Source organism: Hyla sarda, unplaced genomic scaffold (genome assembly GCF_029499605.1).
Source record: "Hyla sarda isolate aHylSar1 unplaced genomic scaffold, aHylSar1.hap1 scaffold_1318, whole genome shotgun sequence".
Lineage (NCBI taxonomy): Eukaryota > Metazoa > Chordata > Amphibia > Anura > Hylidae > Hyla > Hyla sarda.
In genome coordinates this window covers 59,669-81,400 of record NW_026607943.1, presented here as the reverse complement: position 1 = coordinate 81,400, position 21,732 = coordinate 59,669, and the positions used below count along the sequence as shown (strand labels likewise).

Sequence of the window (21,732 nt, the reverse complement as noted above, 5' to 3'; positions counted from 1 at the left end):
TATTTCTCCGCCGAAATCACTTTTAAACCCATTTCCACCTTTTTTTCCCTTCTCTTCCTCTTACTTTTTTTTCACGTTTTTTTACGTTTTTCTCCTTTTCGCCTCTTTTCTGGGCGTATTATTCTTCTTTTTCTTCTTTTTTTTCGTCTAATGCATACCCCATCAGTGCAGCAATGCTTATTCAATACCGCCAGCAGATGGAGACACTGGGGGATAATTTTCTAAGGATTTATACTGATTTTTCCTGTCTGAATTTGTCGCACAGAAAGTTGCAGGCCAAATATGTGTGACATTTCTGCGACTTTAGCTTCTAGAGCATTTTTACAACATTATACATAGGTGCTGAATACATAAAAAGCGACTGTTCAGCGACAGACAAGTCGCATCGGCTGAAAGTAGGCCAGAATGTCAGTCCATGTTGGAGCAGGTTTAGATACAGTCTAAAGTATAGATCTCAAAGTCTGTGCACAGAATTTAGCAAGGGCCTCGCACCTTCTGATGCATCAGGTAGGTGCACAATAGCATAGCCTAACCCTCTGTACTTTGGTCTATATTGATGCGGGACATAGACAGCCAGCTGATGACCAATCCATTAGTGCAATGGATGGCTGGAAGCATTTGTCTTTGCCTTTGCAATACCACAGAAGCAATGCATGGTCAATGTACAGCAATGACACACCTGTGTGAACAGCCAGGAGACCCCCCCCCCCCCCCCCCCATGTTATGTTACATAGTTAGATAGTTAGTACGGTCGAAAAAAGACATATGTCCATCAAGTTCAACCAGGGAATTAAGGGGTAGGGGTGTGGCGCGATATTGGGGAAGGGATGAGATTTTATATTTCTTCATAAGCATTAATCTTATTTTGTCAATTAGGAACATTCAGCACCCACCCGCTATCAAGGCAGCTGCCTATCATGTCATGCCCTACCTGCACAGGTGTGCTGGCTACTCAAATGATCCAATTAAGGAGGCCATTTAGTCAGCAGCAGCAGAAGTCCTGTGCCTGGACGCTCCAACAGGGGCCAGACACAAGCAGAAGCAGAAGCAGCAGAAGCAGCAGCAGCAGCACCACCTTTTGTTTTTTGGCTGCAGCAGCAAGGCCCACAGGGCTGGCTAGCTGGCTAGCCAGCAAGCAGGTAGCAATGAAAGTAGGAATCTTTCTTTTTAACCCTGTAAGGGGGTGGTGCACTGTACCCGAAGATACTGCCATATCGGGTCAATGCATAGGGCGACGGAAGCAAGCTTCGAAATCGGCCCCCGTTCTCAAAAATCCATTTAATATATGGTCCCCAGATAGGGGACGTATCAGATATTAAACTGATAAGAACAGATACTACACTTGATCTTAGCCAAAAGGCCGAGAAGCGATAACCGTGAAAGGGGCGGGCCCAACAAGGTCCCCTTCATGGGCACTATCACTGCTTGCTGTCAGGGAGGCTGCCAGACAATTTTCCATGCACACTCTGGGCTGGGGGGCAGTCAACCACCAGTACACACAGCAGAACCTAAACCCATACCATTATTGCTAAGCAGCAAGACAGGGGCCCATTGCACTCCCACGGGGCCTTTTTAAATGCAATCCATAACCCGGATTTGCCAGGAACCCTTCTTACTCCTCCTACTTGCATGTGACACTGGGCTTAGGATCTGCATAGGAAACACACACACAAGCACACACCTACCTTTGTTGCCTGCAGATGCCTCCTTGGCTGTCCCCAAACGGTATCAAACCAACACCCACGGGAAGCTGTAAGCATAGAGGACATGCCTGCACCCCATTGGACTTACCTGTGTGGGTTAAATCCGGGTTATTTGACAACCTATGGCGGTGATGGTTCTGCTCAGGCAGAGCAGTGCTGATGCTCCTCATAAAGCTGTCGCTGCTGTGAAGGTTCTAGGTGACATCACAAATCCCTATGGTTACATACACAACAAAGCTGGGTTGTTGTTGTTTACACTCTGCAAGGCCTGTGGAAGTGAGTGACATCATAGCACTGTAGTTCTGAGGGTTCTAGATGGATGCAACAATCTCCTGTTGCTTCTATGAAGGCCATAATAGACGACATCACCAAACAGCTCCATAGTCACATACACAGCAAAGGAGAGATGTTGTTTACACCTAGTGATGTCAGTGGTATTGAGTGACATCACAGCACAGTGCTAAGGCTCCTGGGCCTGGACACAGCAGCGGCTGCAATATCTCAACGGAGAATACGTTTATATATATGTGTGTGTGTGCGCGTATATATATATATATATATATATATATATTTCTCCGCCGAAATCACTTTTAAACCCATTTCCACCTTTTTTTCCCTTCTCTTCCTCTTACTTTTTTTTCACGTTTTTTTACGTTTTTCTCCTTTTCGCCTCTTTTCTGGGCGTATTATTCTTCTTTTTCTTCTTTTTTTTCGTCTAATGCATACCCCATCAGTGCAGCAATGCTTATTCAATACCGCCAGCAGATGGAGACACTGGGGGATAATTTTCTAAGGATTTATACTGATTTTTCCTGTCTGAATTTGTCGCACAGAAAGTTGCAGGCCAAATATGTGTGACATTTCTGCGACTTTAGCTTCTAGAGCATTTTTACAACATTATACATAGGTGCTGAATACATAAAAAGCGACTGTTCAGCGACAGACAAGTCGCATCGGCTGAAAGTAGGCCAGAATGTCAGTCCATGTTGGAGCAGGTTTAGATACAGTCTAAAGTATAGATCTCAAAGTCTGTGCACAGAATTTAGCAAGGGCCTCGCACCTTCTGATGCATCAGGTAGGTGCACAATAGCATAGCCTAACCCTCTGTACTTTGGTCTATATTGATGCGGGACATAGACAGCCAGCTGATGACCAATCCATTAGTGCAATGGATGGCTGGAAGCATTTGTCTTTGCCTTTGCAATACCACAGAAGCAATGCATGGTCAATGTACAGCAATGACACACCTGTGTGAACAGCCAGGAGACCCCCCCCCCCCCCCCCATGTTATGTTACATAGTTAGATAGTTAGTACGGTCGAAAAAAGACATATGTCCATCAAGTTCAACCAGGGAATTAAGGGGTAGGGGTGTGGCGCGATATTGGGGAAGGGATGAGATTTTATATTTCTTCATAAGCATTAATCTTATTTTGTCAATTAGGAACATTCAGCACCCACCCGCTATCAAGGCAGCTGCCTATCATGTCATGCCCTACCTGCACAGGTGTGCTGGCTACTCAAATGATCCAATTAAGGAGGCCATTTAGTCAGCAGCAGCAGAAGTCCTGTGCCTGGACGCTCCAACAGGGGCCAGACACAAGCAGAAGCAGAAGCAGCAGAAGCAGCAGCAGCAGCACCACCTTTTGTTTTTTGGCTGCAGCAGCAAGGCCCACAGGGCTGGCTAGCTGGCTAGCCAGCAAGCAGGTAGCAATGAAAGTAGGAATCTTTCTTTTTAACCCTGTAAGGGGGTGGTGCACTGTACCCGAAGATACTGCCATATCGGGTCAATGCATAGGGCGACGGAAGCAAGCTTCGAAATCGGCCCCCGTTCTCAAAAATCCATTTAATATATGGTCCCCAGATAGGGGACGTATCAGATATTAAACTGATAAGAACAGATACTACACTTGATCTTAGCCAAAAGGCCGAGAAGCGATAACCGTGAAAGGGGCGGGCCCAACAAGGTCCCCTTCATGGGCACTATCACTGCTTGCTGTCAGGGAGGCTGCCAGACAATTTTCCATGCACACTCTGGGCTGGGGGGCAGTCAACCACCAGTACACACAGCAGAACCTAAACCCATACCATTATTGCTAAGCAGCAAGACAGGGGCCCATTGCACTCCCACGGGGCCTTTTTAAATGCAATCCATAACCCGGATTTGCCAGGAACCCTTCTTACTCCTCCTACTTGCATGTGACACTGGGCTTAGGATCTGCATAGGAAACACACACACAAGCACACACCTACCTTTGTTGCCTGCAGATGCCTCCTTGGCTGTCCCCAAACGGTATCAAACCAACACCCACGGGAAGCTGTAAGCATAGAGGACATGCCTGCACCCCATTGGACTTACCTGTGTGGGTTAAATCCGGGTTATTTGACAACCTATGGCGGTGATGGTTCTGCTCAGGCAGAGCAGTGCTGATGCTCCTCATAAAGCTGTCGCTGCTGTGAAGGTTCTAGGTGACATCACAAATCCCTATGGTTACATACACAACAAAGCTGGGTTGTTGTTGTTTACACTCTGCAAGGCCTGTGGAAGTGAGTGACATCATAGCACTGTAGTTCTGAGGGTTCTAGATGGATGCAACAATCTCCTGTTGCTTCTATGAAGGCCATAATAGACGACATCACCAAACAGCTCCATAGTCACATACACAGCAAAGGAGAGATGTTGTTTACACCTAGTGATGTCAGTGGTATTGAGTGACATCACAGCACAGTGCTAAGGCTCCTGGGCCTGGACACAGCAGCGGCTGCAATATCTCAACGGAGAATACGTTTATATATATGTGTGTGTGTGCGCGTATATATATATATATATATATATATATATATATATATATATATATTTCTCCGCCGAAATCACTTTTAAACCCATTTCCACCTTTTTTTCCCTTCTCTTCCTCTTACTTTTTTTTCACGTTTTTTTACGTTTTTCTCCTTTTCGCCTCTTTTCTGGGCGTATTATTTTTCTTTTTCTTCTTTTTTTTCGTCTAATGCATACCCCATCAGTGCAGCAATGCTTATTCAATACCGCCAGCAGATGGAGACACTGGGGGATAATTTTCTAAGGATTTATACTGATTTTTCCTGTCTGAATTTGTCGCACAGAAAGTTGCAGGGCAAATATGTGTGACATTTCTGCGACTTTAGCTTCTAGAGCATTTTTACAACATTATACATAGGTGCTGAATACATAAAAAGCGACTGTTCAGCGACAGACAAGTCGCATCGGCTGAAAGTAGGCCAGAATGTCAGTCCATGTTGGAGCAGGTTTAGATACAGTCTAAAGTATAGATCTCAAAGTCTGTGCACAGAATTTAGCAAGGGCCTCGCACCTTCTGATGCATCAGGTAGGTGCACAATAGCATAGCCTAACCCTCTGTACTTTGGTCTATATTGATGCGGGACATATACAGCCAGCTGATGACCAATCCATTAGTGCAATGGATGGCTGGAAGCATTTGTCTTTGCCTTTGCAATACCACAGAAGCAATGCATGGTCAATGTACAGCAATGACACACCTGTGTGAACAGCCAGGAGACCCCCCCCCCCCCCCCCCCATGTTATGTTACATAGTTACATAGTTAGTACGGTCGAAAAAAGACATATGTCCATCAAGTTCAACCAGGGAATTAAGGGGTAGGGGTGTGGCGCGATATTGGGGAAGGGATGAGATTTTATATTTCTTCATAAGCATTAATCTTATTTTGTCAATTAGGAACATTCAGCACCCACCCGCTATCAAGGCAGCTGCCTATCATGTCATGCCCTACCTGCACAGGTGTGCTGGCTACTCAAATGATCCAATTAAGGAGGCCATTTAGTCAGCAGCAGCAGAAGTCCTGTGCCTGGACGCTCCAACAGGGGCCAGACACAAGCAGAAGCAGAAGCAGCAGAAGCAGCAGCAGCAGCACCACCTTTTGTTTTTTGGCTGCAGCAGCAAGGCCCACAGGGCTGGCTAGCTGGCTAGCCAGCAAGCAGGTAGCAATGAAAGTAGGAATCTTTCTTTTTAACCCTGTAAGGGGGTGGTGCACTGTACCCGAAGATACTGCCATATCGGGTCAATGCATAGGGCGACGGAAGCAAGCTTCGAAATCGGCCCCCGTTCTCAAAAATCCATTTAATATATGGTCCCCAGATAGGGGACGTATCAGATATTAAACTGATAAGAACAGATACTACACTTGATCTTAGCCAAAAGGCCGAGAAGCGATAACCGTGAAAGGGGCGGGCCCAACAAGGTCCCCTTCATGGGCACTATCACTGCTTGCTGTCAGGGAGGCTGCCAGACAATTTTCCATGCACACTCTGGGCTGGGGGGCAGTCAACCACCAGTACACACAGCAGAACCTAAACCCATACCATTATTGCTAAGCAGCAAGACAGGGGCCCATTGCACTCCCACGGGGCCTTTTTAAATGCAATCCATAACCCGGATTTGCCAGGAACCCTTCTTACTCCTCCTACTTGCATGTGACACTGGGCTTAGGATCTGCATAGGAAACACACACACAAGCACACACCTACCTTTGTTGCCTGCAGATGCCTCCTTGGCTGTCCCCATACGGTATCAAACCAACACCCACGGGAAGCTGTAAGCATAGAGGACATGCCTGCACCCCATTGGACTTACCTGTGTGGGTTAAATCCGGGTTATTTGACAACCTATGGCGGTGATGGTTCTGCTCAGGCAGAGCAGTGCTGATGCTCCTCATAAAGCTGTCGCTGCTGTGAAGGTTCTAGGTGACATCACAAATCCCTATGGTTACATACACAACAAAGCTGGGTTGTTGTTGTTTACACTCTGCAAGGCCTGTGGAAGTGAGTGACATCATAGCACTGTAGTTCTGAGGGTTCTAGATGGATGCAACAATCTCCTGTTGCTTCTATGAAGGCCATAATAGACGACATCACCAAACAGCTCCATAGTCACATACACAGCAAAGGAGAGATGTTGTTTACACCTAGTGATGTCAGTGGTATTGAGTGACATCACAGCACAGTGCTAAGGCTCCTGGGCCTGGACACAGCAGCGGCTGCAATATCTCAACGGAGAATACGTTTATATATATGTGTGTGTGTGCGCGTATATATATATATATATATATATATATATATATATATATATATATTTATTTCTCCGCCGAAATCACTTTTAAACCCATTTCCACCTTTTTTTCCCTTCTCTTCCTCTTACTTTTTTTTCACGTTTTTTTACGTTTTTCTCCTTTTCGCCTCTTTTCTGGGCGTATTATTCTTCTTTTTCTTCTTTTTTTTCGTCTAATGCATACCCCATCAGTGCAGCAATGCTTATTCAATACCGCCAGCAGATGGAGACACTGGGGGATAATTTTCTAAGGATTTATACTGATTTTTCCTGTCTGAATTTGTCGCACAGAAAGTTGCAGGCCAAATATGTGTGACATTTCTGCGACTTTAGCTTCTAGAGCATTTTTACAACATTATACATAGGTGCTGAATACATAAAAAGCGACTGTTCAGCGACAGACAAGTCGCATCGGCTGAAAGTAGGCCAGAATGTCAGTCCATGTTGGAGCAGGTTTAGATACAGTCTAAAGTATAGATCTCAAAGTCTGTGCACAGAATTTAGCAAGGGCCTCGCACCTTCTGATGCATCAGGTAGGTGCACAATAGCATAGCCTAACCCTCTGTACTTTGGTCTATATTGATGCGGGACATAGACAGCCAGCTGATGACCAATCCATTAGTGCAATGGATGGCTGGAAGCATTTGTCTTTGCCTTTGCAATACCACAGAAGCAATGCATGGTCAATGTACAGCAATGACACACCTGTGTGAACAGCCAGGAGACCCCCCCCCCCCCCCCCATGTTATGTTACATAGTTACATAGTTAGTACGGTCGAAAAAAGACATATGTCCATCAAGTTCAACCAGGGAATTAAGGGGTAGGGGTGTGGCGCGATATTGGGGAAGGGATGAGATTTTATATTTCTTCATAAGCATTAATCTTATTTTGTCAATTAGGAACATTCAGCACCCACCCGCTATCAAGGCAGCTGCCTATCATGTCATGCCCTACCTGCACAGGTGTGCTGGCTACTCAAATGATCCAATTAAGGAGGCCATTTAGTCAGCAGCAGCAGAAGTCCTGTGCCTGGACGCTCCAACAGGGGCCAGACACAAGCAGAAGCAGAAGCAGCAGAAGCAGCAGCAGCAGCACCACCTTTTGTTTTTTGGCTGCAGCAGCAAGGCCCACAGGGCTGGCTAGCTGGCTAGCCAGCAAGCAGGTAGCAATGAAAGTAGGAATCTTTCTTTTTAACCCTGTAAGGGGGTGGTGCACTGTACCCGAAGATACTGCCATATCGGGTCAATGCATAGGGCGACGGAAGCAAGCTTCGAAATCGGCCCCCGTTCTCAAAAATCCATTTAATATATGGTCCCCAGATAGGGGACGTATCAGATATTAAACTGATAAGAACAGATACTACACTTGATCTTAGCCAAAAGGCCGAGAAGCGATAACCGTGAAAGGGGCGGGCCCAACAAGGTCCCCTTCATGGGCACTATCACTGCTTGCTGTCAGGGAGGCTGCCAGACAATTTTCCATGCACACTCTGGGCTGGGGGGCAGTCAACCACCAGTACACACAGCAGAACCTAAACCCATACCATTATTGCTAAGCAGCAAGACAGGGGCCCATTGCACTCCCACGGGGCCTTTTTAAATGCAATCCATAACCCGGATTTGCCAGGAACCCTTCTTACTCCTCCTACTTGCATGTGACACTGGGCTTAGGATCTGCATAGGAAACACACACACAAGCACACACCTACCTTTGTTGCCTGCAGATGCCTCCTTGGCTGTCCCCAAACGGTATCAAACCAACACCCACGGGAAGCTGTAAGCATAGAGGACATGCCTGCACCCCATTGGACTTACCTGTGTGGGTTAAATCCGGGTTATTTGACAACCTATGGCGGTGATGGTTCTGCTCAGGCAGAGCAGTGCTGATGCTCCTCATAAAGCTGTCGCTGCTGTGAAGGTTCTAGGTGACATCACAAATCCCTATGGTTACATACACAACAAAGCTGGGTTGTTGTTGTTTACACTCTGCAAGGCCTGTGGAAGTGAGTGACATCATAGCACTGTAGTTCTGAGGGTTCTAGATGGATGCAACAATCTCCTGTTGCTTCTATGAAGGCCATAATAGACGACATCACCAAACAGCTCCATAGTCACATACACAGCAAAGGAGAGATGTTGTTTACACCTAGTGATGTCAGTGGTATTGAGTGACATCACAGCACAGTGCTAAGGCTCCTGGGCCTGGACACAGCAGCGGCTGCAATATCTCAACGGAGAATACGTTTATATATATGTGTGTGTGTGCGCGTATATATATATATATATATATATATATATATATATATATATATATATATATATTTCTCCGCCGAAATCACTTTTAAACCCATTTCCACCTTTTTTTCCCTTCTCTTCCTCTTACTTTTTTTTCACGTTTTTTTACGTTTTTCTCCTTTTCGCCTCTTTTCTGGGCGTATTATTCTTCTTTTTCTTCTTTTTTTTCGTCTAATGCATACCCCATCAGTGCAGCAATGCTTATTCAATACCGCCAGCAGATGGAGACACTGGGGGATAATTTTCTAAGGATTTATACTGATTTTTCCTGTCTGAATTTGTCGCACAGAAAGTTGCAGGCCAAATATGTGTGACATTTCTGCGACTTTAGCTTCTAGAGCATTTTTACAACATTATACATAGGTGCTGAATACATAAAAAGCGACTGTTCAGCGACAGACAAGTCGCATCGGCTGAAAGTAGGCCAGAATGTCAGTCCATGTTGGAGCAGGTTTAGATACAGTCTAAAGTATAGATCTCAAAGTCTGTGCACAGAATTTAGCAAGGGCCTCGCACCTTCTGATGCATCAGGTAGGTGCACAATAGCATAGCCTAACCCTCTGTACTTTGGTCTATATTGATGCGGGACATAGACAGCCAGCTGATGACCAATCCATTAGTGCAATGGATGGCTGGAAGCATTTGTCTTTGCCTTTGCAATACCACAGAAGCAATGCATGGTCAATGTACAGCAATGACACACCTGTGTGAACAGCCAGGAGACCCCCCCCCCCCCCCCCTTCATGTTATGTTACATAGTTACATAGTTAGTACGGTCGAAAAAAGACATATGTCCATCAAGTTCAACCAGGGAATTAAGGGGTAGGGGTGTGGCGCGATATTGGGGAAGGGATGAGATTTTATATTTCTTCATAAGCATTAATCTTATTTTGTCAATTAGGAACATTCAGCACCCACCCGCTATCAAGGCAGCTGCCTATCATGTCATGCCCTACCTGCACAGGTGTGCTGGCTACTCAAATGATCCAATTAAGGAGGCCATTTAGTCAGCAGCAGCAGAAGTCCTGTGCCTGGACGCTCCAACAGGGGCCAGACACAAGCAGAAGCAGAAGCAGCAGAAGCAGCAGCAGCAGCACCACCTTTTGTTTTTTGGCTGCAGCAGCAAGGCCCACAGGGCTGGCTAGCTGGCTAGCCAGCAAGCAGGTAGCAATGAAAGTAGGAATCTTTCTTTTTAACCCTGTAAGGGGGTGGTGCACTGTACCCGAAGATACTGCCATATCGGGTCAATGCATAGGGCGACGGAAGCAAGCTTCGAAATCGGCCCCCGTTCTCAAAAATCCATTTAATATATGGTCCCCAGATAGGGGACGTATCAGATATTAAACTGATAAGAACAGATACTACACTTGATCTTAGCCAAAAGGCCGAGAAGCGATAACCGTGAAAGGGGCGGGCCCAACAAGGTCCCCTTCATGGGCACTATCACTGCTTGCTGTCAGGGAGGCTGCCAGACAATTTTCCATGCACACTCTGGGTTGGGGGGCAGTCAACCACCAGTACACACAGCAGAACCTAAACCCATACCATTATTGCTAAGCAGCAAGACAGGGGCCCATTGCACTCCCACGGGGCCTTTTTAAATGCAATCCATAACCCGGATTTGCCAGGAACCCTTCTTACTCCTCCTACTTGCATGTGACACTGGGCTTAGGATCTGCATAGGAAACACACACACAAGCACACACCTACCTTTGTTGCCTGCAGATGCCTCCTTGGCTGTCCCCAAACGGTATCAAACCAACACCCACGGGAAGCTGTAAGCATAGAGGACATGCCTGCACCCCATTGGACTTACCTGTGTGGGTTAAATCCGGGTTATTTGACAACCTATGGCGGTGATGGTTCTGCTCAGGCAGAGCAGTGCTGATGCTCCTCATAAAGCTGTCGCTGCTGTGAAGGTTCTAGGTGACATCACAAATCCCTATGGTTACATACACAACAAAGCTGGGTTGTTGTTGTTTACACTCTGCAAGGCCTGTGGAAGTGAGTGACATCATAGCACTGTAGTTCTGAGGGTTCTAGATGGATGCAACAATCTCCTGTTGCTTCTATGAAGGCCATAATAGACGACATCACCAAACAGCTCCATAGTCACATACACAGCAAAGGAGAGATGTTGTTTACACCTAGTGATGTCAGTGGTATTGAGTGACATCACAGCACAGTGCTAAGGCTCCTGGGCCTGGACACAGCAGCGGCTGCAATATCTCAACGGAGAATACGTTTATATATATGTGTGTGTGTGCGCGTATATATATATATATATATATATATATATATATATATATATATTTCTCCGCCGAAATCACTTTTAAACCCATTTCCACCTTTTTTTCCCTTCTCTTCCTCTTACTTTTTTTTCACGTTTTTTTACGTTTTTCTCCTTTTCGCCTCTTTTCTGGGCGTATTATTCTTCTTTTTCTTCTTTTTTTTCGTCTAATGCATACCCCATCAGTGCAGCAATGCTTATTCAATACCGCCAGCAGATGGAGACACTGGGGGATAATTTTCTAAGGATTTATACTGATTTTTCCTGTCTGAATTTGTCGCACAGAAAGTTGCAGGCCAAATATGTGTGACATTTCTGCGACTTTAGCTTCTAGAGCATTTTTACAACATTATACATAGGTGCTGAATACATAAAAAGCGACTGTTCAGCGACAGACAAGTCGCATCGGCTGAAAGTAGGCCAGAATGTCAGTCCATGTTGGAGCAGGTTTAGATACAGTCTAAAGTATAGATCTCAAAGTCTGTGCACAGAATTTAGCAAGGGCCTCGCACCTTCTGATGCATCAGGTAGGTGCACAATAGCATAGCCTAACCCTCTGTACTTTGGTCTATATTGATGCGGGACATAGACAGCCAGCTGATGACCAATCCATTAGTGCAATGGATGGCTGGAAGCATTTGTCTTTGCCTTTGCAATACCACAGAAGCAATGCATGGTCAATGTACAGCAATGACACACCTGTGTGAACAGCCAGGAGACCCCCCCCCCCCCCCCATGTTATGTTACATAGTTACATAGTTAGTACGGTCGAAAAAAGACATATGTCCATCAAGTTCAACCAGGGAATTAAGGGGTAGGGGTGTGGCGCGATATTGGGGAAGGGATGAGATTTTATATTTCTTCATAAGCATTAATCTTATTTTGTCAATTAGGAACATTCAGCACCCACCCGCTATCAAGGCAGCTGCCTATCATGTCATGCCCTACCTGCACAGGTGTGCTGGCTACTCAAATGATCCAATTAAGGAGGCCATTTAGTCAGCAGCAGCAGAAGTCCTGTGCCTGGACGCTCCAACAGGGGCCAGACACAAGCAGAAGCAGAAGCAGCAGAAGCAGCAGCAGCAGCACCACCTTTTGTTTTTTGGCTGCAGCAGCAAGGCCCACAGGGCTGGCTAGCTGGCTAGCCAGCAAGCAGGTAGCAATGAAAGTAGGAATCTTTCTTTTTAACCCTGTAAGGGGGTGGTGCACTGTACCCGAAGATACTGCCATATCGGGTCAATGCATAGGGCGACGGAAGCAAGCTTCGAAATCGGCCCCCGTTCTCAAAAATCCATTTAATATATGGTCCCCAGATAGGGGACGTATCAGATATTAAACTGATAAGAACAGATACTACACTTGATCTTAGCCAAAAGGCCGAGAAGCGATAACCGTGAAAGGGGCGGGCCCAACAAGGTCCCCTTCATGGGCACTATCACTGCTTGCTGTCAGGGAGGCTGCCAGACAATTTTCCATGCACACTCTGGGCTGGGGGGCAGTCAACCACCAGTACACACAGCAGAACCTAAACCCATACCATTATTGCTAAGCAGCAAGACAGGGGCCCATTGCACTCCCACGGGGCCTTTTTAAATGCAATCCATAACCCGGATTTGCCAGGAACCCTTCTTACTCCTCCTACTTGCATGTGACACTGGGCTTAGGATCTGCATAGGAAACACACACACAAGCACACACCTACCTTTGTTGCCTGCAGATGCCTCCTTGGCTGTCCCCAAACGGTATCAAACCAACACCCACGGGAAGCTGTAAGCATAGAGGACATGCCTGCACCCCATTGGACTTACCTGTGTGGGTTAAATCCGGGTTATTTGACAACCTATGGCGGTGATGGTTCTGCTCAGGCAGAGCAGTGCTGATGCTCCTCATAAAGCTGTCGCTGCTGTGAAGGTTCTAGGTGACATCACAAATCCCTATGGTTACATACACAACAAAGCTGGGTTGTTGTTGTTTACACTCTGCAAGGCCTGTGGAAGTGAGTGACATCATAGCACTGTAGTTCTGAGGGTTCTAGATGGATGCAACAATCTCCTGTTGCTTCTATGAAGGCCATAATAGACGACATCACCAAACAGCTCCATAGTCACATACACAGCAAAGGAGAGATGTTGTTTACACCTAGTGATGTCAGTGGTATTGAGTGACATCACAGCACAGTGCTAAGGCTCCTGGGCCTGGACACAGCAGCGGCTGCAATATCTCAACGGAGAATACGTTTATATATATATGTGTGTGTGTGCGCGTATATATATATATATATATATATATATATATTTCTCCGCCGAAATCACTTTTAAACCCATTTCCACCTTTTTTTCCCTTCTCTTCCTCTTACTTTTTTTTCACGTTTTTTTACGTTTTTCTCCTTTTCGCCTCTTTTCTGGGCGTATTATTCTTCTTTTTCTTCTTTTTTTTCGTCTAATGCATACCCCATCAGTGCAGCAATGCTTATTCAATACCGCCAGCAGATGGAGACACTGGGGGATAATTTTCTAAGGATTTATACTGATTTTTCCTGTCTGAATTTGTCGCACAGAAAGTTGCAGGCCAAATATGTGTGACATTTCTGCGACTTTAGCTTCTAGAGCATTTTTACAACATTATACATAGGTGCTGAATACATAAAAAGCGACTGTTCAGCGACAGACAAGTCGCATCGGCTGAAAGTAGGCCAGAATGTCAGTCCATGTTGGAGCAGGTTTAGATACAGTCTAAAGTATAGATCTCAAAGTCTGTGCACAGAATTTAGCAAGGGCCTCGCACCTTCTGATGCATCAGGTAGGTGCACAATAGCATAGCCTAACCCTCTGTACTTTGGTCTATATTGATGCGGGACATAGACAGCCAGCTGATGACCAATCCATTAGTGCAATGGATGGCTGGAAGCATTTGTCTTTGCCTTTGCAATACCACAGAAGCAATGCATGGTCAATGTACAGCAATGACACACCTGTGTGAACAGCCAGGAGACCCCCCCCCCCCCCATGTTATGTTACATAGTTACATAGTTAGTACGGTCGAAAAAAGACATATGTCCATCAAGTTCAACCAGGGAATTAAGGGGTAGGGGTGTGGCGCGATATTGGGGAAGGGATGAGATTTTATATTTCTTCATAAGCATTAATCTTATTTTGTCAATTAGGAACATTCAGCACCCACCCGCTATCAAGGCAGCTGCCTATCATGTCATGCCCTACCTGCACAGGTGTGCTGGCTACTCAAATGATCCAATTAAGGAGGCCATTTAGTCAGCAGCAGCAGAAGTCCTGTGCCTGGACGCTCCAACAGGGGCCAGACACAAGCAGAAGCAGAAGCAGCAGAAGCAGCAGCAGCAGCACCACCTTTTGTTTTTTGGCTGCAGCAGCAAGGCCCACAGGGCTGGCTAGCTGGCTAGCCAGCAAGCAGGTAGCAATGAAAGTAGGAATCTTTCTTTTTAACCCTGTAAGGGGGTGGTGCACTGTACCCGAAGATACTGCCATATCGGGTCAATGCATAGGGCGACGGAAGCAAGCTTCGAAATCGGCCCCCGTTCTCAAAAATCCATTTAATATATGGTCCCCAGATAGGGGACGTATCAGATATTAAACTGATAAGAACAGATACTACACTTGATCTTAGCCAAAAGGCCGAGAAGCGATAACCGTGAAAGGGGCGGGCCCAACAAGGTCCCCTTCATGGGCACTATCACTGCTTGCTGTCAGGGAGGCTGCCAGACAATTTTCCATGCACACTCTGGGCTGGGGGGCAGTCAACCACCAGTACACACAGCAGAACCTAAACCCATACCATTATTGCTAAGCAGCAAGACAGGGGCCCATTGCACTCCCACGGGGCCTTTTTAAATGCAATCCATAACCCGGATTTGCCAGGAACCCTTCTTACTCCTCCTACTTGCATGTGACACTGGGCTTAGGATCTGCATAGGAAACACACACACAAGCACACACCTACCTTTGTTGCCTGCAGATGCCTCCTTGGCTGTCCCCAAACGGTATCAAACCAACACCCACGGGAAGCTGTAAGCATAGAGGACATGCCTGCACCCCATTGGACTTACCTGTGTGGGTTAAATCCGGGTTATTTGACAACCTATGGCGGTGATGGTTCTGCTCAGGCAGAGCAGTGCTGATGCTCCTCATAAAGCTGTCGCTGCTGTGAAGGTTCTAGGTGACATCACAAATCCCTATGGTTACATACACAACAAAGCTGGGTTGTTGTTGTTTACACTCTGCAAGGCCTGTGGAAGTGAGTGACATCATAGCACTGTAGTTCTGAGGGTTCTAGATGGATGCAACAATCTCCTGTTGCTTCTATGAAGGCCATAATAGACGACATCACCAAACAGCTCCATAGTCACATACACAGCAAAGGAGAGATGTTGTTTACACCTAGTGATGTCAGTGGTATTGAGTGACATCACAGCACAGTGCTAAGGCTCCTGGGCCTGGACACAGCAGCGGCTGCAATATCTCAACGGAGAATACGTTTATATATATGTGTGTGTGTGCGCGTATATATATATATATATATATATATATATATATATATATATATTTCTCCGCCGAAATCACTTTTAAACCCATTTCCACCTTTTTTTCCCTTCTCTTCCTCTTACTTTTTTTTCACGTTTTTTTACGTTTTTCTCCTTTTCGCCTCTTTTCTGGGCGTATTATTCTTCTTTTTCTTCTTTTTTTTCGTCTAATGCATACCCCATCAGTGCAGCAATGCTTATTCAATACCGCCAGCAGATGGAGACACTGGGGGATAATTTTCTAAGGATTTATACTGATTTTTCCTGTCTGAATTTGTCGCACAGAAAGTTGCAGGCCAAATATGTGTGACATTTCTGCGACTTTAGCTTCTAGAGCATTTTTACAACATTATACATAGGTGCTGAATACATAAAAAGCGACTGTTCAGCGACAGACAAGTCGCATCGGCTGAAAGTAGGCCAGAATGTCAGTCCATGTTGGAGCAGGTTTAGATACAGTCTAAAGTATAGATCTCAAAGTCTGTGCACAGAATTTAGCAAGGGCCTCGCACCTTCTGATGCATCAGGTAGGTGCACAATAGCATAGCCTAACCCTCTGTACTTTGGTCTATATTGATGCGGGACATAGACAGCCAGCTGATGACCAATCCATTAGTGCAATGGATGGCTGGAAGCATTTGTCTTTGCCTTTGCAATACCACAGAAGCAATGCATGGTCAATGTACAGCAATGACACACCTGTGTGAACAGCCAGGAGACCCCCCCCCCCCCCCCATGTTATGTTACATAGTTACATAGTTAGTACGGTCGAAAAAAGACATATGTCCATCAAGTTCAACCAGGGAATTAAGGGGTAGGGGTGTGGCGCGATATTGGGGAAGGGATGAGATTTTATATTTCTTCATAAGCATTAATCTTATTTTGTCAATTAGGAACATTCAGCACCCACCCGCTATCAAGGCAGCTGCCTATCATGTCATGCCCTACCTGCACAGGTGTGCTGGCTACTCAAATGATCCAATTAAGGAGGCCATTTAGTCAGCAGCAGCAGAAGTCCTGTGCCTGGACGCTCCAACAGGGGCCAGACACAAGCAGAAGCAGAAGCAGCAGAAGCAGCAGCAGCAGCACCACCTTTTGTTTTTTGGCTGCAGCAGCAAGGCCCACAGGGCTGGCTAGCTGGCTAGCCAGCAAGCAGGTAGCAATGAAAGTAGGAATCTTTCTTTTTAACCCTGTAAGGGGGTGGTGCACTGTACCCGAAGATACTGCCATATCGGGTCAATGCATAGGGCGACGGAAGCAAGCTTCGAAATCGGCCCCCGTTCTCAAAAATCCATTTAATATATGGTCCCCAGATAGGGGACGTATCAGATATTAAACTGATAAGAACAGATACTACACTTGATCTTAGCCAAAAGGCCGAGAAGCGATAACCGTGAAAGGGGCGGGCCCAACAAGGTCCCCTTCATGGGCACTATCACTGCTTGCTGTCAGGGAGGCTGCCAGACAATTTTCCATGCACACTCTGGGCTGGGGGGCAGTCAACCACCAGTACACACAGCAGAACCTAAACCCATACCATTATTGCTAAGCAGCAAGACAGGGGCCCATTGCACTCCCACGGGGCCTTTTTAAATGCAATCCATAACCCGGATTTGCCAGGAACCCTTCTTACTCCTCCTACTTGCATGTGACACTGGGCTTAGGATCTGCATAGGAAACACACACACAAGCACACACCTACCTTTGTTGCCTGCAGATGCCTCCTTGGCTGTCCCCAAACGGTATCAAACCAACACCCACGGGAAGCTGTAAGCATAGAGGACATGCCTGCACCCCATTGGACTTACCTGTGTGGGTTAAATCCGGGTTATTTGACAACCTATGGCGGTGATGGTTCTGCTCAGGCAGAGCAGTGCTGATGCTCCTCATAAAGCTGTCGCTGCTGTGAAGGTTCTAGGTGACATCACAAATCCCTATGGTTACATACACAACAAAGCTGGGTTGTTGTTGTTTACACTCTGCAAGGCCTGTGGAAGTGAGTGACATCATAGCACTGTAGTTCTGAGGGTTCTAGATGGATGCAACAATCTCCTGTTGCTTCTATGAAGGCCATAATAGACGACATCACCAAACAGCTCCATAGTCACATACACAGCAAAGGAGAGATGTTGTTTACACCTAGTGATGTCAGTGGTATTGAGTGACATCACAGCACAGTGCTAAGGCTCCTGGGCCTGGACACAGCAGCGGCTGCAATATCTCAACGGAGAATACGTTTATATATATGTGTGTGTGTGCGCGTATATATATATATATATATATATATATATATATATATATATATATATATATATATATATATATTTCTCCGCCGAAATCACTTTTAAACCCATTTCCACCTTTTTTTCCCTTCTCTTCCTCTTACTTTTTTTTCACGTTTTTTTACGTTTTTCTCCTTTTCGCCTCTTTTCTGGGCGTATTATTCTTCTTTTTCTTCTTTTTTTTCGTCTAATGCATACCCCATCAGTGCAGCAATGCTTATTCAATACCGCCAGCAGATGGAGACACTGGGGGATAATTTTCTAAGGATTTATACTGATTTTTCCTGTCTGAATTTGTCGCACAGAAAGTTGCAGGCCAAATATGTGTGACATTTCTGCGACTTTAGCTTCTAGAGCATTTTTACAACATTATACATAGGTGCTGAATACATAAAAAGCGACTGTTCAGCGACAGACAAGTCGCATCGGCTGAAAGTAGGCCAGAATGTCAGTCCATGTTGGAGCAGGTTTAGATACAGTCTAAAGTATAGATCTCAAAGTCTGTGCACAGAATTTAGCAAGGGCCTCGCACCTTCTGATGCATCAGGTAGGTGCACAATAGCATAGCCTAACCCTCTGTACTTTGGTCTATATTGATGCGGGACATAGACAGCCAGCTGATGACCAATCCATTAGTGCAATGGATGGCTGGAAGCATTTGTCTTTGCCTTTGCAATACCACAGAAGCAATGCATGGTCAATGTACAGCAATGACACACCTGTGTGAACAGCCAGGAGACCCCCCCCCCCCCCCCCCCATGTTATGTTACATAGTTACATAGTTAGTACGGTCGAAAAAAGACATATGTCCATCAAGTTCAACCAGGGAATTAAGGGGTAGGGGTGTGGCGCGATATTGGGGAAGGGATGAGATTTTATATTTCTTCATAAGCATTAATCTTATTTTGTCAATTAGGAACATTCAGCACCCACCCGCTATCAAGGCAGCTGCCTATCATGTCATGCCCTACCTGCACAGGTGTGCTGGCTACTCAAATGATCCAATTAAGGAGGCCATTTAGTCAGCAGCAGCAGAAGTCCTGTGCCTGGACGCTCCAACAGGGGCCAGACACAAGCAGAAGCAGAAGCAGCAGAAGCAGCAGCAGCAGCACCACCTTTTGTTTTTTGGCTGCAGCAGCAAGGCCCACAGGGCTGGCTAGCTGGCTAGCCAGCAAGCAGGTAGCAATGAAAGTAGGAATCTTTCTTTTTAACCCTGTAAGGGGGTGGTGCACTGTACCCGAAGATACTGCCATATCGGGTCAATGCATAGGGCGACGGAAGCAAGCTTCGAAATCGGCCCCCGTTCTCAAAAATCCATTTAATATATGGTCCCCAGATAGGGGACGTATCAGATATTAAACTGATAAGAACAGATACTACACTTGATCTTAGCCAAAAGGCCGAGAAGCGATAACCGTGAAAGGGGCGGGCCCAACAAGGTCCCCTTCATGGGCACTATCACTGCTTGCTGTCAGGGAGGCTGCCAGACAATTTTCCATGCACACTCTGGGCTGGGGGGCAGTCAACCACCAGTACACACAGCAGAACCTAAACCCATACCATTATTGCTAAGCAGCAAGACAGGGGCCCATTGCACTCCCACGGGGCCTTTTTAAATGCAATCCATAACCCGGATTTGCCAGGAACCCTTCTTACTCCTCCTACTTGCATGTGACACTGGGCTTAGGATCTGCATAGGAAACACACACACAAGCACACACCTACCTTTGTTGCCTGCAGATGCCTCCTTGGCTGTCCCCAAACGGTATCAAACCAACACCCACGGGAAGCTGTAAGCATAGAGGACATGCCTGCACCCCATTGGACTTACCTGTGTGGGTTAAATCCGGGTTATTTGACAACCTATGGCGGTGATGGTTCTGCTCAGGCAGAGCAGTGCTGATGCTCCTCATAAAGCTGTCGCTGCTGTGAAGGTTCTAGGTGACATCACAAATCCCTATGGTTACATACACAACAAAGCTGGGTTGTTGTTGTTTACACTCTGCAAGGCCTGTGGAAGTGAGTGACATCATAGCACTGTAGTTCTGAGGGTTCTAGATGGATGCAACAATCTCCTGTTGCTTCTATGAAGGCCATAATAGACGACATCACCAAACAGCTCCATAGTCACATACACAGCAAAGGAGAGATGTTGTTTACACCTAGTGATGTCAGTGGTATTGAGTGACATCACAGCACAGTGCTAAGGCTCCTGGGCCTGGACACAGCAGCGGCTGCAATATCTCAACGGAGAATACGTTTATATATATGTGTGTGTGTGCGCGTATATATATATATATATATATATATATATATATATATATATATATATATTTCTCCGCCGAAATCACTTTTAAACCCATTTCCACCTTTTTTCCCCTTCTCTTCCTCTTACTTTTTTTTCACGTTTTTTTACGTTTTTCTCCTTTTCGCCTCTTTTCTGGGCGTATTATTCTTCTTTTTCTTCTTTTTTTTCGTCTAATGCATACCCCATCAGTGCAGCAATGCTTATTCAATACCGCCAGCAGATGGAGACACTGGGGGATAATTTTCTAAGGATTTATACTGATTTTTCCTGTCTGAATTTGTCGCACAGAAAGTTGCAGGCCAAATATGTGTGACATTTCTGCGACTTTAGCTTCTAGAGCATTTTTACAACATTATACATAGGTGCTGAATACATAAAAAGCGACTGTTCAGCGACAGACAAGTCGCATCGGCTGAAAGTAGGCCAGAATGTCAGTCCATGTTGGAGCAGGTTTAGATACAGTCTAAAGTATAGATCTCAAAGTCTGTGCACAAAATTTAGCAAGGGCCTCGCACCTTCTGATGCATCAGGTAGGTGCACAATAGCATAGCCTAACCCTCTGTACTTTGGTCTATATTGATGCGGGACATAGACAGCCAGCTGATGACCAATCCATTAGTGCAATGGATGGCTGGAAGCATTTGTCTTTGCCTTTGCAATACCACAGAAGCAATGCATGGTCAATGTACAGCAATGACACACCTGTGTGAACAGCCAGGAGACCCCCCCCCATGTTATGTTACATAGTTACATAGTTAGTACGGTCGAAAAAAGACATATGTCCATCAAGTTCAACCAGGGAATTAAGGGGTAGGGGTGTGGCGCGATATTGGGGAAGGGATGAGATTTTATATTTCTTCATAAGCATTAATCTTATTTTGTCAATTAGGAAAATTCAGCACCCACCCGCTATCAAGGCAGCTGCCTATCATGTCATGCCCTACCTGCACAGGTGTGCTGGCTACTCAAATGATCCAATTAAGGAGGCCATTTAGTCAGCAGCAGCAGAAGTCCTGTGCCTGGACGCTCCAACAGGGGCCAGACACAAGCAGAAGCAGAAGCAGCAGAAGCAGCAGCAGCAGCACCACCTTTTGTTTTTTGGCTGCAGCAGCAAGGCCCACAGGGCTGGCTAGCTGGCTAGCCAGCAAGCAGGTAGCAATGAAAGTAGGAATCTTTCTTTTTAA

The 21,732-nt window shown here is 46.0% G+C and overlaps 9 non-coding genes across 9 annotated transcripts; all 9 read right to left on the bottom strand.

Annotated features, from left to right (window-relative positions):
* Positions 1 to 1,181: 1,181 nt before the first annotated feature.
* On the bottom strand, positions 1,182 to 1,372 carry LOC130305538 (U2 spliceosomal RNA). The gene has a single exon (XR_008855110.1). It is a non-coding gene; the product is annotated as a U2 spliceosomal RNA (small nuclear RNA).
* Positions 1,373 to 3,450: 2,078 nt separating this feature from the next.
* On the bottom strand, positions 3,451 to 3,641 carry LOC130305537 (U2 spliceosomal RNA). The gene has a single exon (XR_008855109.1). It is a non-coding gene; the product is annotated as a U2 spliceosomal RNA (small nuclear RNA).
* Positions 3,642 to 5,737: 2,096 nt separating this feature from the next.
* Positions 5,738 to 5,928, bottom strand: LOC130305536 (U2 spliceosomal RNA). Its single transcript, XR_008855108.1, has one exon. It is a non-coding gene; the product is annotated as a U2 spliceosomal RNA (small nuclear RNA).
* Positions 5,929 to 8,026: 2,098 nt separating this feature from the next.
* On the bottom strand, positions 8,027 to 8,217 carry LOC130305535 (U2 spliceosomal RNA). Its single transcript, XR_008855107.1, has one exon. It is a non-coding gene; the product is annotated as a U2 spliceosomal RNA (small nuclear RNA).
* Positions 8,218 to 10,322: 2,105 nt separating this feature from the next.
* Positions 10,323 to 10,513, bottom strand: LOC130305533 (U2 spliceosomal RNA). Its single transcript, XR_008855105.1, has one exon. It is a non-coding gene; the product is annotated as a U2 spliceosomal RNA (small nuclear RNA).
* A 2,091-nt stretch (positions 10,514 to 12,604) lies between these two features.
* Positions 12,605 to 12,795, bottom strand: LOC130305532 (U2 spliceosomal RNA). Its single transcript, XR_008855104.1, has one exon. It is a non-coding gene; the product is annotated as a U2 spliceosomal RNA (small nuclear RNA).
* A 2,079-nt stretch (positions 12,796 to 14,874) lies between these two features.
* LOC130305531 (U2 spliceosomal RNA) lies at positions 14,875 to 15,065 on the bottom strand. Its single transcript, XR_008855103.1, has one exon. It is a non-coding gene; the product is annotated as a U2 spliceosomal RNA (small nuclear RNA).
* A 2,091-nt stretch (positions 15,066 to 17,156) lies between these two features.
* On the bottom strand, positions 17,157 to 17,347 carry LOC130305530 (U2 spliceosomal RNA). The gene has a single exon (XR_008855102.1). It is a non-coding gene; the product is annotated as a U2 spliceosomal RNA (small nuclear RNA).
* A 2,114-nt stretch (positions 17,348 to 19,461) lies between these two features.
* Positions 19,462 to 19,652, bottom strand: LOC130305529 (U2 spliceosomal RNA). The gene has a single exon (XR_008855101.1). It is a non-coding gene; the product is annotated as a U2 spliceosomal RNA (small nuclear RNA).
* Positions 19,653 to 21,732: the final 2,080 nt, after the last annotated feature.